Source organism: Cupressus sempervirens, chromosome 7 (genome assembly GCF_028749045.1).
Source record: "Cupressus sempervirens isolate cs-2001-9-10 chromosome 7, ASM2874904v1, whole genome shotgun sequence".
In the NCBI taxonomy this organism is placed as follows: Eukaryota; Viridiplantae; Streptophyta; class Pinopsida; order Cupressales; family Cupressaceae; genus Cupressus; species Cupressus sempervirens.
In genome coordinates, this window is record NC_143124.1 from 435489471 (window position 1) to 435505680 (window position 16210).

Here is a 16210-nt window from a genome sequence, read left to right on the forward strand (position 1 = left end):
CCCTATGTTGTATGTTTGACAATCAGGATGAAGAGGCAAAACATGGAGTCATCTAGAAACTCTTTACATAAATCTTTATATAGAGCTGATCTTAACCTAGATCATATACCAGTAGAGAAGGAGATAAAAAGAGTTTATGTGAGAACATGAAGCTATTGACATAAAAGGATTGAGATCAGTTTAGAAGTCATTGAAGGGTTTTGTTATCATCTAACAGACCAAGTGACCTAGTCATTGCAGTGAAGTGAAAGGGAAAGACAAGCATATTAGATCAAAGGAGAGGATCAGTTAGCAATGAGGAGACTTGAAATCAGCTTATAGAGCAAACTAAGAGTTGGATATTGAATCAACTTTAAAATACTTGAATCGAGGTAAATCTCTTAATAGAGTGGTCTTAACAGATCTTTGTACATCTCCTAACAGAGTCCTTAATTTTTTGTAAGTGTTAAATCCTCTAACAAGGTGAGACCTAAAAATCTCTTAGGCTTTAACAGACAGACCCCTAACAAGGTAGATCATATTTTATGGTCAAACATTATAACCTTAATTGGTTAAATTTATTACCTTAGCAGTGAAGATTTGTGGGTGTCATCCCTGTTGCCATGAAAGTTCACACCCTTGCCTAAAGTTTTTACCTAAAGGCAATTTCATGTAACATGGAAACAATCTTGAAAGTGTAGGACTTTGCAATTAGAGATTGAGTCTCTGGAGAAGGCCAACGTTCTTACTACTAGGGTGCACCTAACTATTTCTTGAGAGGAAAAGGGAGAATGAAATGTCCCTTTTCTGATTTTACATGATATTTCTAACCTTTAATCAGATCTTTAAGATCAAACAACTAATATCACAAAGATCCTCCAAATTTCTCAAGAAACCCCAAATCGGGTATGCCAGAAATTGTGCCAAAAGCTTCACAGCTTCACCAATTATTAATAAATCTGAAAGTGGACATTTTTACAGAAATTTCAGCAGCATAAAAGCCTACAAAATGACATTTCCAGATCCGTATAACCTTTACACAACAGTTCTCAAATGTAGGGCAAAAACTATGCTCATCGGGCTCCCGAAATTAACACAAAAATGCCCGGAAACACCACACAACACTAATAAACTATCTCAGAAGTTTAATCATGTCCCAATACATATATTTAGCTCTATTTTAACAGATTAAATTCTGAAATACAGCAGCAACCAAAACTGATATGAAATGCTCAACTGAAAACACCAAACTCATGCAAAAAACACACCCAAAAACCCACAAATCTACACTGTTCAGCACAAAGGCAAACTCTGTATGAGCATGCACATGGAATGGATTCAAACTCCCATCCTTAGCCTTCCTAGAAACCTGCAAACTCCCATTCTTGGGTCTCCCTGAAAACCTGCAAACTCCCGTTCTTGGGTCTCCTTCTCCACTGGTTTGGCAGCCTCTGAAGAATAACAAAGAATGAGTGAAAATCAAGTTTGGAATGAGCCCAAAATGCCTCCAAACCCCTTAAAAGAGGGCATAACTATAACTCACGTCCAAGAGAGGTTAATGAAACATATTTTAATAATAATTTTCATTTATTAGTCCAACAGTTTCCAAAGATTAACCCCCTTTTTCCGAAACTTCACTTTCTTGGGCTTGCCTGCCTTAGCAAAGATTATTATTTTTTAATTATTTGAAAAGGGGACATGACAAGTCCTCCCCTCCCAAACATTGCTTGTCCTCAAGCAATGGCTGAAAAATAAACCAATCAATCCACCTGGATCCCAAATGTAGTCATGAACTATACTACTACCAATTAACATAGGCTCCTGCAATATCCTCTGCAATATGACCAAGAGGAATCCATAATCAAACGGACAATTATAGCTCCACCAAACTCCAAAATCACAACTTCCATAGTCAGAAAACCATGAGACACAAACTCTTATAACATCAAAACCCAAGTAAAGTGGACTACCAACACAGTAAATACCATCAATGCATTCCACTGGCCTATACAGAATGTACAATCCAACTTTGCAACAATGGTGAATGCTCCCGAATGAAACTGTACCAAGTATGGAGAATCCACACACTATACAATGCCTGTAGTCAACACAACTCTATAGATCACCGACCACTATCTCATAACCATAACTACCATGCGCCCCATGAACAAGTGATACAACCCACTGTGACTGATCACCAACTAAGTCAGGAGATGTCATAGCCAAAGGAGTAGAATCAATAACAACACATGCTGAAGCATCAGTCTGAAACTCCTGCTCTAAGTCATGTATTATCAAGCTATTAACTGTAGAACCTATCACCATGTCATGCCCATCACAACCCTCATCCTGAGGTGTCAAACTATCCCATAACTAATGACAAGCACTAGGAACCAAAGTACATCTTTGTATCATCATCTCATCAACATGGTCATCAAAGGTAGATAGATGAGCATACCTCACAGTGTAATGCCGATAGAATGCACCAATCTCAGTCAGTGGCTCAGACTGCAATCCAAATGTAACTAACTGCAATCGATCATTAACCAAGTTGGAACTGACTACTACCTTTGAAGACATTGCGAAGGGAGTAGTATTACTAGTAGGAACCATGCCAACTATCAGCTCACCAACGTCACACATGGTCTTTGATACAACATCTCTAGTCTTCGTTCCATTAGTACTAGAGGTCACCACCATGTCAGGCACACCACAAAAATCTGCTACAACACCCAACTCAATTGAACCTGACTCTAGTGGGAATGAACCTGATATGCCAATGTATGCATCCCCATCTCCACTGTCTCTAATAATCTCGGCCATGGACATCCTCGGATCACCAAACACCACAGCTTGTGACTGTATAGAATTAGGTAAAGACTGTAGTCACTCTAACTCCATGGTCACCTTAGCCAAATGAAACTGTGACTCCTTGAGAGCCAACTGTGTACTCTCAAGAATCTCAGAAGTCACCTCAAGCTGCTCAGTAAGCTCACTCACCTCATCTTCCTTGGCCAACAATGCATCATATGCTGTACTGCCCCACTCCATAAGATAATCTCTGTCGGCTACCAACTGCATATAATTTTGTCTCAAAATCCGAATAGCCTCCCATAAAGAGTGGATCTCTGTCAAGGAAAGATAACTTCCTCCCTACTCATCACTAGTAGGAGAACCCCATCCATAAACTGCTAACAACTGACGAGCAGCATCGAAATGTTGGCAAGTGATAGCAATGTCTTGGTCACTAACTCTCAACTGATTAGACACATGATGGCACTGGCTTGACTGTCTCCTACAAACCTCCTCTGATGCACTGTCTGAAGGAGTGTCCTCAAAGTTACTAGTCTCTAGAGTATTACCATCCATATCCTGTGAATCAAATCTAAAGCTCATATCAACATACGGAGTATCAAAAACATTAGCATTGCTGTCCAACTCCTCTGTACCCAAGGAAACTAAGTCTTCAAAACTGCCCACTGCATCCTCCTGGATGTCATCAATGCCAATATGATCCTGGGACTCATCTATACACACTGCCAAATATGAAATATCATCAACACATTCCAACAAGTATGGTCGACTGGATATATGAACAAAGCCCAACATTGGTGTATAAAAACTAATACCAACATCGGACAAGCTACTAGCACAAGAAAAGACAACACCATGCAATCTGCTAATCAAATCCATGATAGCACCCAAACAAACACTGCTACCAAAAAGTGTTAAAGATCTCCAGTCAACTGAATCCCAAATGCCAATATAACAATCTCGAGTCCATATCCGTAAACTAGAATCAACTGGTAACTCAAGAAAACTCCTCACCTAAGTAATATGACCAACACCAACTAACTCCACATACCTGTCATGATGAGATAATGAAGTCATGATACTATCTTGGTTCACCTTCAGCTGGCTGGACAAATCATGTGAAGTACTACCAGCCTCAACCTCATGTGATGAAGCATCTAACTGTGCCTGGTACTCTTTCTCAGTAAAGTCATGAATGCTCAATGTCTGCTCATCTCTACCAGGTATCTCACCATCCTGCACAACAACATCCTCATAATCATCATCTGAACCCACTACACTGTAGTCACTGCCTGTTGTAACTATACCATCTTGACTACCTGTGGCATCACCCTTTGACGACCTGTAAACAATTGTCTCAATTTGAGTATCAAGTTGACTGTTACTATCAATCTGTGTGATATCCTTTCCCACCACCTCCAATGGCAGAGTAGAATTTGAGACCTCTACCTGGCTATCAGCTAGTTTCTCAAACTCCTCATGCAAGTTCTTGGGAATTGTGTCATCTGTCCTGTGAGAAAATCTGCCAAATAGAAATCCAGTCAACTTATCCACCTTAGCTGGGTCAGATAACATGTCATTTATATGGTGGTGCTCAACCAACTGTTTAGACATGTCATGGCTTATCTTCATAAGTTTATCTCGAATGTCTAAATAACCATCCTTTTTACTATTTTGACTCTGGCTATCAATTGTCCAAGATCGTTCCCTCTGAGACTCTGTACTATACCTGTCCATTCTGGATAAAGTAGAGTGTAACCCCAATAGGATATAACTTCTTCAAGCACCAAGAACTAACATGCAAATTATTAGAAGTAGCATGCAACCATAGATTTGGACATGCAACTGATTAGAAGCAACATGCAACCACCAAATTATGACATGCAAGATCTGGGTAGTTGTCAAAACTGACATGAAAACTTCTACAACCACCAAATTCACCAAGAACTGACATGCAAATGATTAGTAGTAGCATGAAACCATAGATTTGGACATGCAACTGATTAGAAGCAACATGCAACCACCAAATTATGACATGCAAGATCTGGGTAGTTGTCAAAACTGACATGCAAGATCTGGGTACTCGTCAAAACTGAAATGCAAACTTCTACAACCACCAAATTCACCAAGAACTAACATGAAAATGATTAGAAGTAGCATGCAACCATAAATTTTGACATGCAGCTGATTAGAAGCAACATGCAATCATAAATTATGACATGCAAGATTTGGGTAGTTCTCAAAACTGAAATGCAAGATCTGGGTAGTTGTCAAAACTGACCTGCAAACTTCTACAAACCCTCAGGCTGGCAAGATCATGGCTCTGATACCAATTGTAGGGCCCATTTTCTGTTGCACCAAAAGCCATGACTATTAGTGAACATGGAACACCACATAATTAACCACCTGTGGGCAGGGGAGCACATCGCATCACCCAACAATCTCCCCCTCGACGCGCATACCAGGTGCTTACGCGGGTCAGGAAGGCACCGGTGAGATTTGAACCCATGACCAGGCCAAAACCAGGCTCTGATACCACTGAAATGTCCCTTTTCTGATTTTACATGATATTTCTAACCTTTAATCAGATCTTTAAGATCAAACAACTAATATCACAAAGATCCTCCAAATTTCTCAAGAAACCCCAAATCGGGTATGCCAGAAATTGTGCCAAAAGCTTCACAGCTTCACCAATTATTAATAAATCTGAAAGTGGACATTTTTACAGAAATTTCAGCAGCATAAAAGCCTACAAAATGACATTTCCAGATCCGTATAACCTTTACACAACAGTTCTCAAATGTAGGGCAAAAACTATGCTCATCGGGCTCCCGAAATTAACACAAAAATGCCCGAAAACACCACACAACACTAATAAACTATCTCAAAAGTTTAATCACACCCCAATACATATATTTAGCTCTATTTTAACAGCTTAAAGTCTGAAATACAGCAGCAACCAAAACTGATATGAAATGCTCAACTGAAAACACCAAACTCATGCAAAAAACACACCCAAAAACCCACAAATCTACACTATTCAGCACAAAGGCAAACTCTGTATGAGCATGCACATGGAATGGCTTCAAACTCCCATCCTTAGCCTTCCTAGAAACCTGCAAACTCCCATTCTTGGGTCTCCCTGGAAACCTGCAAACTCTCGTTCTTGGGTCTCCTTCTCCACAGGTTTGGCAACTTCTGAAGAATAACAAAGAATGAGTGAAAATCAAGTCTGGAATGAGCCCAAAATGCCTCCAAACCCCTTAAAATAGGGCATAACTGTAACTCACGTCCAAGAGAGGTTAATGAAACATATTTTAATAATAATTTTCATTTATTAGTCCAACAGTTTCCAAAGATTAACCCCCTTTTTCCGAAACTTCACTTTCTTGGGCTTGCTTGCCTTAGCAAAGATTATTATTTTTTAATTATTTGAAAAGGGGACATGACAGAGAAGGAATGCATGAAAGAAAACTATGTATTCCAATCTAAGAGGAGTGACACACCAAATAGTATTATTCAATCTTATCCCTTCCCAAGGAAGCAAAGTTCATCAATATAATCCTTAGATACATAGATTCTATCTTATCTTTGACTCAACGATCATGCACAAATCAGAAATCAATGAAATGGTATAAGGAAGGGACTTCACTCTATATCATTCAAAGACAAATAGACACAACATAGAACTGAAGAATGAAAGCAATACGTCAATATAAGGAAAAATTTGTTGCACCATATATTAATGGAAGAAGGAGACACGATTGAGAATTATATTCAATTATAGGAAAAAGGGAAATTATAGTAACAGAGCATAGAATACTCAGATAGTGTGTTTTATACCAAATTAGATAGTGCATCAGATGGTGTGTTTTGTACCAAATCAACCATATCATCAGTCAATTGAAGTCAATCATCAAACCCTGCCATGTGGACCAATGTCCTTTCAGCATGCTACCACTTCACCCAACTTTATCATATGTTGACCTTTTGACTACCTCTTATATTTGTTCGTAGATTCACAACATGATTTTCTCATTACTTGTCTAACCCTATGAAGCTGCGACTACCTCATTTCATGTTCGATCACTACATCACAACCAATCTTCACCTTAGCATTTAAATCTAGCAACCAAAAAATCAATGCCTTTGACTACAACATTCTTTTGTTTGTAATTTCATGACATATTTTTACCCTTTAATTGTAGTGACTTAGTGACCACCATAAATGCAGCTTCGTAGTCAAATTCTTAGCTAACATTTAATCCCAGTGACTAGGCAAACAAGGGTTACCTTAGGCATTCTTTATCGCTTCGCCCATTTGTGGCTTATTTTTTGGTAGGCAAGAAATGTTGGCGATGCAATGATAATGGGACTTAACTACATGAAATCCCTTTGCGTAGTTGTGACTGTCTATCCAACTACGAACCAAACCCTATGAAGATATGATAATTACTTCTTAACCATGATCACCTAGTTGCCACTGCCAATCTCTCTTCCCCACTAATCGTTGTGACCAGGTGAAGCCCACAAACTGACTACCATTGTGCAGTCACAAATTAACTATTAACTATGGCATGTAACCCTATGAATGAGTGATCAAAGTGATCATTGAATCACCGTCCAAACTCTGATTAAGCCCTAACCACCTACAACCATGCACACAACGACATTCACTAGTTTTCCATTCAAACCCTAGTTAAGATAAACCATCTACGACTAGGCAAAATAACATGAAATGAATTGTTGTAGTTAACCTCATGCGATCGTAACTTGGAAACATTTAGAGTTGGAACTACTCGTGAATGCATGACTAGAGGGAAACTGATTTTTTGAGATATTTGTTTCACATCATCACATAAAAAAATGATGGTTAAGATATAACCATGATGACCAAGCGATAAGGTAGTCACAAGGTCGTGACTTAAAAATTCAAAAGGTAATATCATGGAATATAAAAAGGTCTTGAAGGCTTGAGGACTTAGGGATATAAAAGATGTGGCTAAAATATGTATGTATCCCCCTTAATTTTGCATGGTAATAAATGAATAGGCAAGAACATAGATATGTTTGCCACCCTGGTTTTCATGAGACTAGTCAATGTTTGGAAAATATGGGGGGGGTGGTCAAAAATCCCCACCCTAGTTTTACCTTCACCTTGGAGTGTTTCTGGGTAACAATTATTATGTTATGTGTTTTACTTTAATACATGTGATTGTTTAAACTTATATGCTACAACAGATTTACATTACTAGTTTTGCATGCACAAGTTATTGATAGATGTGGATGAATCTGTGAAAAGTGAAAAGTGTTTTAGATTCTAATTCACCCCCCCTCTCAATATTGTTGGAAATGATTGAAAAGATCATGAATGAAGAATAATGGAAATGGTAAAGAATGTTTTCAATCATTGTTTTGTCATTGATGTCAAACTTGCTACTTGTAGGAATGACAATTTCTTTAGTGATCCAAGTACTATCAATTCGTTGATTGACAAGGAGGTGGAAATCAATAAGATGTAACTAGAGCACCTAGAGAAAGGTTGAAGTTATGATGTTGTAATGAAGTATAAGGATCAACTAAGCCATTGATGAAATAGTGTATTGATAACATACTCTAAGAGGTTGGACACACTAAGACATATCAAAGATGTAAGGTTTAACTAAGTCATTTGTAAAGCCTAACTAAGTTCATTGGAGAGAGCCGAGCAAGCTAGTTAGAGCCGAATAGATTCTCAGTTGAAGCCAAGCAAGTTCAACTTTAGTGTGTGCTGAGTGATCTTCAGGTGCCAAGTGAAGATCAAGTGCCGAGTGATCTTCAGGTGTCGAGCAACCTTCAGGTGCCGAGTGAAGATAAAGTACCAAGTGACTTCGAGTGCCGAGCATGATATAGGAGCCAAGTGATATTTAGGTACCGAGTAACACAGAATTGGTCAGGTGTCGAGCATCAATAAACCAATGATGCCGAGTTGCTGCATTATTTGTTAAGTCAAAGATTCACCAAATCAGTTGCAATAAGTTTGTTACATCAAATTTTGTGAATTAGTTGGATGATAAGGATGATGAGTAGATGTTAGAAAATTTTAGGTAAACCATGCAAACTAATTCAAGGCGAATGCTAATGGATTTATCATGAAGTTTCTAGAAGAAGCAATTTGGAGGGAAAACAATACCATTTTCTCAAGATCAAATCAATATTTGAGCGAGAAATGAAGAACATAACTTCTTTATAAGAAGTTATAGGTCAAAGATCAAGTGCGCATGTATGAGAGGGAGTTGGTCATAAGTATGGTCGTGCGAAGAAGCCAAGAGGTGTCAGTACAGAGCATCAAGACTCTAAGTTGATCAAGTGATCATGGAGTGCATTGGCATAATGAGTGGAAGAACTCAAGGAGACAAATCTTGAAGGGTGAACAAGCTGTCAGCATTGTAAGAGAAGAAAGCCAAGCAAAGAAAAGAACTGAAGAGTGATATGAAATCTGCAAGGTTAGAGTTGCAATCTGTACCAAGTCCTCTCTTACCATTGTATTAGATATTGAAATCCTACATTCCTAGGTTAGCTTCATAGCTAGGTGGATAAGCCTCAAGAAAAGGATAAAGAGATCCCCAGGAGAAGGATAAAGGGATCCTCAAGAGAAGGATAAAGAGATCCTTAAGAGGAGGATAAGAGATCCTTAGAGAGGGATGAAAGATTCTTTTGAGAAGGTGACTGTAAATCCCATGGACTTGGGTGAGCCTAACAGCTCTATGTAAATCCTTTAACAGGGTGACATTCCAAGTTGAATGTTCTTAAGTCCTCTAACAGGGCACACTCCTTACAGGGTGTAGAAATGCTTTAACAGGGTCACATTTAACAATGTGTTGTAGCCTTTAACAGGCCAGACCATCAAAAGTGGTTGAAATCAATTGCGCAGTTATTTTGTAGGTATCATCCCGACCCTAGTTTTACCTTCTTATTCCTAGAGGGTTTCTAGGTCATCAAAATCCTTAGTGTTATGGTGTGATGCATGTTATGTTTCATGGTTATTTAATGTTTAATTGCATCCATGATAATTTCAGTTATGTGCCATTAAGAATTAGAAGAAAAAGTTGTATTGGACATTATTGGACCTTGAATAACTAATTCACCGCCCCTCTCAGTTATTCTAAAGAATTCTAACAAATATCTAGATTATCTTGTTTACTCCTCCATCAATCAACAAAAGATAACAAATGTTAATACCACAATCAACCAAAATGAAAACCACATACTATGGTCAACAATCAGATACCAACTCCAAAACAAGTTCCAATATCAATGAATAAAAAACTCCAAAAGAATACCAACTTTCAAATCAAATATGTCTATTGAACTTTAAGTATCATTTCTACATATGTAGAAACATTGCCATGGTATTAGATGGTTCCCAATACATATTTGAATCTCATATGAATATGAGAGGAGGAGACATGTCTCATGAAGAGACATGTCTCTATGGTTTAATCATCATTTGGTTATTAATAATATATTAACAAAAATAATAATATGTATAACAATATAATATATATATGTATATATATATACATATATATATATATATATACATATACATATACATATATATATGTATATATATATATATATATATACACATATATGTATATATATATACATATATGTATATATGTATATGTATATACATATATATATGTATATGTATATGTATATGTATATATATATATGTATATATATATATATATATATATGTATATACATATACATATATACATATATGTATATATATATACATATATGTGTATATATATATATATATATATACATATATATATGTATATGTATATGTATATATATATATATGTATATATATATATATATGTATATATATATATATATATATATATATATATATATATATATATATATATATATGTATGTATGTATGTATGTATGTATGTATTATACAATAATATATATTATTCAACATGAATAAATATGTATAGGAAATGATGATTTACCAATAACAATAATTTATCTAAGATTTAATCAATCTGACTGAAGCTACAACCTTTATACTCCCTATTAGCTAGGGAGGATTTGTAGAACACATTATGCTCTCAAGCAATTAAGGATATCAACATATATCCATAAACTTAGATGTTATCTTTCAATATCATCTGAAGTATGATTCAACAAGAAATGTCAATCATATGATGTTCATCATACTTATATTCTTTTGGTATGTGCACTGACATCAAAAAAATCCTTTATGCCTAACAAAAGAATATGTTATATTCTAGTAGGATATGAGTTGTTTGATTTTTAGCACTTTGGGACAACAACTTAATGTAGTCTATGAGATAACAAGAAATCACAATTTCATGGCCTCTATCATGACAAGTATTATTATCTTTGACACTTTGGGACAACAAATGAAGTATAATCATGATACATTCATTATCATGACTATTGACACTCTAGGACATTAGCTTAATGTAGTTTGTCATGATAACAGGTCAAGCTATTAATAAGATCATCACCTTACATTAGAAATCTTCTGAAAATATATCAATGAAAGATCGTCACCTTTCATGACATAATTCACACATGTAAAGTAGTAACTCTCATGGTAGTCTACAAAAACCAAGTTAGAGGGTGGATCCACCATAGTTTCTCCTAGAGGGTGAAACAAGAGTTTTCACCTCAAGTTTCTCTGACAAGGAATTTCACCTTGACCTTCTCCCTCTCAATCTGTTGACCATTTTCTATTCAAGGTTGCTTCTGATTGGAATGTAAGACTCCCTCTAAATCTAATATAAACCTTTTGACCTCCTCATACAAGTATCAAACTCCCTCTTTATATAGAAGGATACTCATAGTCTCAATCATCAAAGATATTGGCTTCAAGAGCCTCACTTTATCTAGCTTGATTGTCAAATGACTAATGAATTCTAGATCACAACTTCTTTGAAGCTACTATCATAAGATTGAGTATGCACAATATTTGGTAGCACGTGTAAAGTACCAACCCTTTTTTCTTGCAAGAATATCCTTAGAGACAAAGTAAAATGCCAAGGAAAACAACTCTTATAGTACCTACATATAAAAAAAGACTAAATAAATGTATTACTCTAAGATAATAAATACTTATTTGCACACCAACATCCTTGATAGATGTTGCTCCAATGGAGGTCCATATGCATCAAATCAAATTATGGTCCATATCTCTTCTCTCCTCATAAGATGCTTCAAAATGGGAATGAAACATTGGTTATTATTCTCACCCACAATGTAAAATTCTCTTTCATTCCATTATGTAGAGTTTCAATCACTATCAAGTCCAATGAGAGATATTCATGACATTGTTTCCTCTTTTCCTCTTTGATGTTTATCAGTTTGCAAATGATCCCACCACAAGAATGTATGTCCTTTCAATTTTATGTACAATTACATTTTACCTTTTGATCTTCCTTTTTTTCCCTCTTCTCCTTGGTTGAGCCCAAGTTGAGAATCTCCTCATGTCACCTCATCCTTGATTTTGTTCTCTTCATTGAGTTCATATGGGTAGAATTAACTTGTAGCACCCCCTTTTCAAGAATACCAAATCTATGCACTTGTTTGACTAATCCTTTTGGGCTTGAAGTGATTCAAGTGAGAACCCTTAAATATGAAAATAATCTACATCTCAAGTGTTTGAAAAATAATTCTATACGTGTCTTCATATCTCACAAGCATATTGCTTGAATCATACAATCTATCACTATTTTGGCTTGCATGAGCTCTTAGTGTGTCAATTATACACCCTTAATTTATTTGTTCATAACATAATAGTAAGTTATAATTCCTTTGATCAAATAGATTACCATTTTCTTGGTCAAGCCACTAAATCATTATGACCTCCAAATTCTTGGTAAAAGTATCAATAGTGAGATAGAAGTTCCATTAAATATGATTTTAAAATATTGTTCTTTCATCTTTATTTCAAGATAATCCAATAACATGATTTCCCTATAGAGCTAGCAGAAGGTACAACTTTGAAATTCAACCATAGTTTTATGACTCCTATATTGGGCTCAAATTGCAGATTTTTTTGTTTAGACCATAGTCATCTCCCTCAAAATGACCCAAGTTTTCTTCAACAAATATATGACTCTTGGATAATGAAGACGAAAGTTTCCTAGGATTGAAAGTTTTTTTCCTCCACAAGCAATATGATTCCATATATAAATCTTCATGTCTATGATTTGATGAGATTTATCATTTTTGTGTCTAGGGAAATATCCCCTTGGTTGCCATTTACATCCTCTAACTTCAATATTTTAAATGATGAGTGAACACTTAGTATATACTTTCCTCCACCTCATTTTTTCTTCCTTTCTTGTTGTTTGGTTTGTAAAAGTCACATAGTGCCTAGTTGAGTTTTAGTACTCGATGGTACATAGTGCTTTGTATGGTATGACCTGTTTGACTGAGATGTCCACTCATTCTGTGTAAGATCTTGCCTGCATGTAGGTAGATGACATGCCAATATGCATTGTATCTACCCACTCTGATCACCTGAACTAACCCAATCTAATTGGGTATAGCTTAGAATTGTTATGTTGATCTATATTCATGTGATGCCTTCACAGATAGAAGTTAGTGAATTAGATTACCACAAACCTTGAAGTGAATGAATATACCTTTGTTTGCACAGTCTTGTGTATCTATAACTGACAATGATCTTGAAGTGAATGAATACACCTTTGTTTGTATCTATTAGAGTAATTAGATATTTCCTAATTAACTCTAGTTACTTAAGCTAAACTTTTGGCATATAATAATTAATTATTTTATTAATTATTATTATGAAACCTAGGTTAGACCTTTTTAGGGTTTCAATATCCTTTATAAGGATGATATCTCTTTTTAATAATTAATTCACTTTTGATAATAACACTCTCTCTTTTTGCTCATCAAGAATGTCTCATCTATGGATCTGGCAATTTCAACCTCCATAGCTTTTGCTTCTCTATTTTTGTGATAGGTGTTTGCATAGGTGATTCTTGGGAGCTGTGGGATTGATCTTTCATCAACTTCAACATGGTATTAGAGCTCCGGATCTTCATGCCCTTGTTCTATTCATGAGAGATTTGGCATCAATTTTTAGGTACGAGTTTTCTCTTTTAGAGGGTTTCAGTTTTCATAAGTGTTTTGTATTGGATCTGGGGGGACCTATTTTTTTAGGGCACTTTGGGCAATAACGAACATCACCATTGAGCTTAGAGCACTCAAAAAATCCCATTCCCATATAAAATATGTCTGGTTCAGACACTATTGAAATCAGAGGCAAATTTTTTTTTGTACCCAGGCCGTTTTGACCTAGGCATGCAAATTGAGGTGAGGTATTTTTTAATCTTTTTGGTTAAAAAAGGTTTCTTCTGCTGCTGCAATACAAGTCTTTAATCAGCTTTAGGAATCTACCTCTTCACCTATTTTTCTTCAAGGAAGGAAGGAAGAATTTGGTACTGTGTGTACTCGATAGTGAGTTTTGTAGGATTAATGGAGTGTTATGGCAATGAGAGCATTGAAGGTGAGGTCAGGTTCCGAATTGATGACCTATTGGACTTTTCCAATGAGGAAATTGGTGGACCAAAAGGAACTACTAATGCCAAATGTTGTTGAGGTGGATGCTAGCCTTGTGCCTACTGAGTTTTGTGTGCCCTTGCCTTGATTCATAGATTGTTTGTGTTCATTGATATCCGAGTAGGAAAACACTTTGTCTCTTCATTGAAACCCACCATTGCATGCAAACCTACCTCATGCCCATTCAAAACTCCATGTTAGTCAAGAGTTTGAGCCCCATAGGGGTTCTTTGTTTGGAGTGGCTTTTTATGGTGTCATGGAATTTTATTAAGAACACTATTTTTTTTTTGGGTGCACTTAATCTGGCCCCATTTGCCCCAATCTATGGGCCTTGTGTTACTTTCCACTTATGTTGCAAAGTTAGTGTTTGTGGGGAAATAATCCACTAGTTTCATTGGAGACCCTGTACACTTGCTATAGGGATGGAAATGTGCTTGGAGATCAAGTTGTCTGGGATTAGAGGAACAAGATCTGACAGATTGTTAAGCTCCAATAGTGTGCAAGTTTGATTCAGGGGATGGGAAATGACATATCATGGATATAAGCTTCGGCTGGGTGGTGGGAATTGGATCCTCCATGGGGGAATTATCCCTTGTAGAGGGAAAAGGTAGGAAAGAAGAAGTGTGAGACTTGGTAGAGGCTTTGACCCACATGTCTCTCAACCCAGCTAATGCACCAGACATCAGATATCTTTTCCATCTCTGCTCTCTCTTGCTTGATCTCTCCACACTCCTTATCAAACTTTGCATTATGCCCTCTCTTACTCTTCTTCCTTCAAATTAGAGATTTTGGTCTGTCTATTTTTCTCATTGAGCATAAGAGAATAGATAAAGAGAGGAGAAAAATAGTGGTTGACATTGTGGGCATTCCAATTTGTTTTTAGTTCCTTCAGCGATATCATTGGCATTAATTATGTTGAGGGACTAGTCCACATTGTGTGCAAAAGTGAGGGAAATTTTTTTAAAAAAATTTGGTGCTGATTTTATTATTGGCCATGAAATTTGGGACAACCAACTCTTCTTGGACATGTCACTCAATTTTGATGGGCATGATTACTGCCAAGTTGACTCCAACTTTTTGGCAGTTTAGATAGCAGTTTGAATAAAGACTTTGTATTCTTTATACCATAGAATGGGGACCATGAACTAAGGCTTTTGGCACAGTGAGATGACGAGAATTGGGGGTGATCGCCATGGCAGGCATTGCATCTTTTTTGCTGATATCATGCACTATGACTGTGCCATTTGAAGTCATGTCACAAAATTGGTGATCGCTCATTATTTTTGGCCTTTTTTGACTTGTGGTTCCTTTTGGCCTCCTTTGGAGTTTTTATGCAAACCTAAGGGAAGTTTGGTGTGCACATTTTTTATTTATTTTTAAAATGGCATTTTTTTTACACCATCCGCATGTGTTCTCAGAGATAATGTGATTCTTTGTCAAGCACTTTGTTATGTGCTTATGCTTATATGGAGGCTCCTTTTAAAAAAAAATATCAACCTCCTAATTTTCGATGTCCCCTTTGGGTGGTAGATTTGGTGTTTTTCAAACACGTGCTTATTATTATGGCCACCAGAATTTTCTTCCAATGCCAGCTCTTTTAATGGCGACATTGATTTTTTGATATCTCTACCTTGTTTTTGGTGGCTGGATTTTTTTCCCAGCAGGGGTCACTTTTTGACATTTTTTTACCTCAATGGCCATTTGACCATCAAATTTGGGCTTGTCACTTGCTGATGTCAATGTCATGTTAGTACTGCATGAGTGTTCCTATCACCTCCTCAGGCTCTATTTGGAC

General features: G+C 36.5%; 1 pseudogene; it reads right to left on the reverse strand.

Annotated features, from left to right (window-relative positions):
* The window catches only part of LOC149547430 (protein neprosin-like), a 50290-nt pseudogene extending 34621 nt beyond the window's left edge, over positions 1-15669 (reverse strand).
* Between the last annotated feature and the right edge of the window lie 541 nt (positions 15670-16210).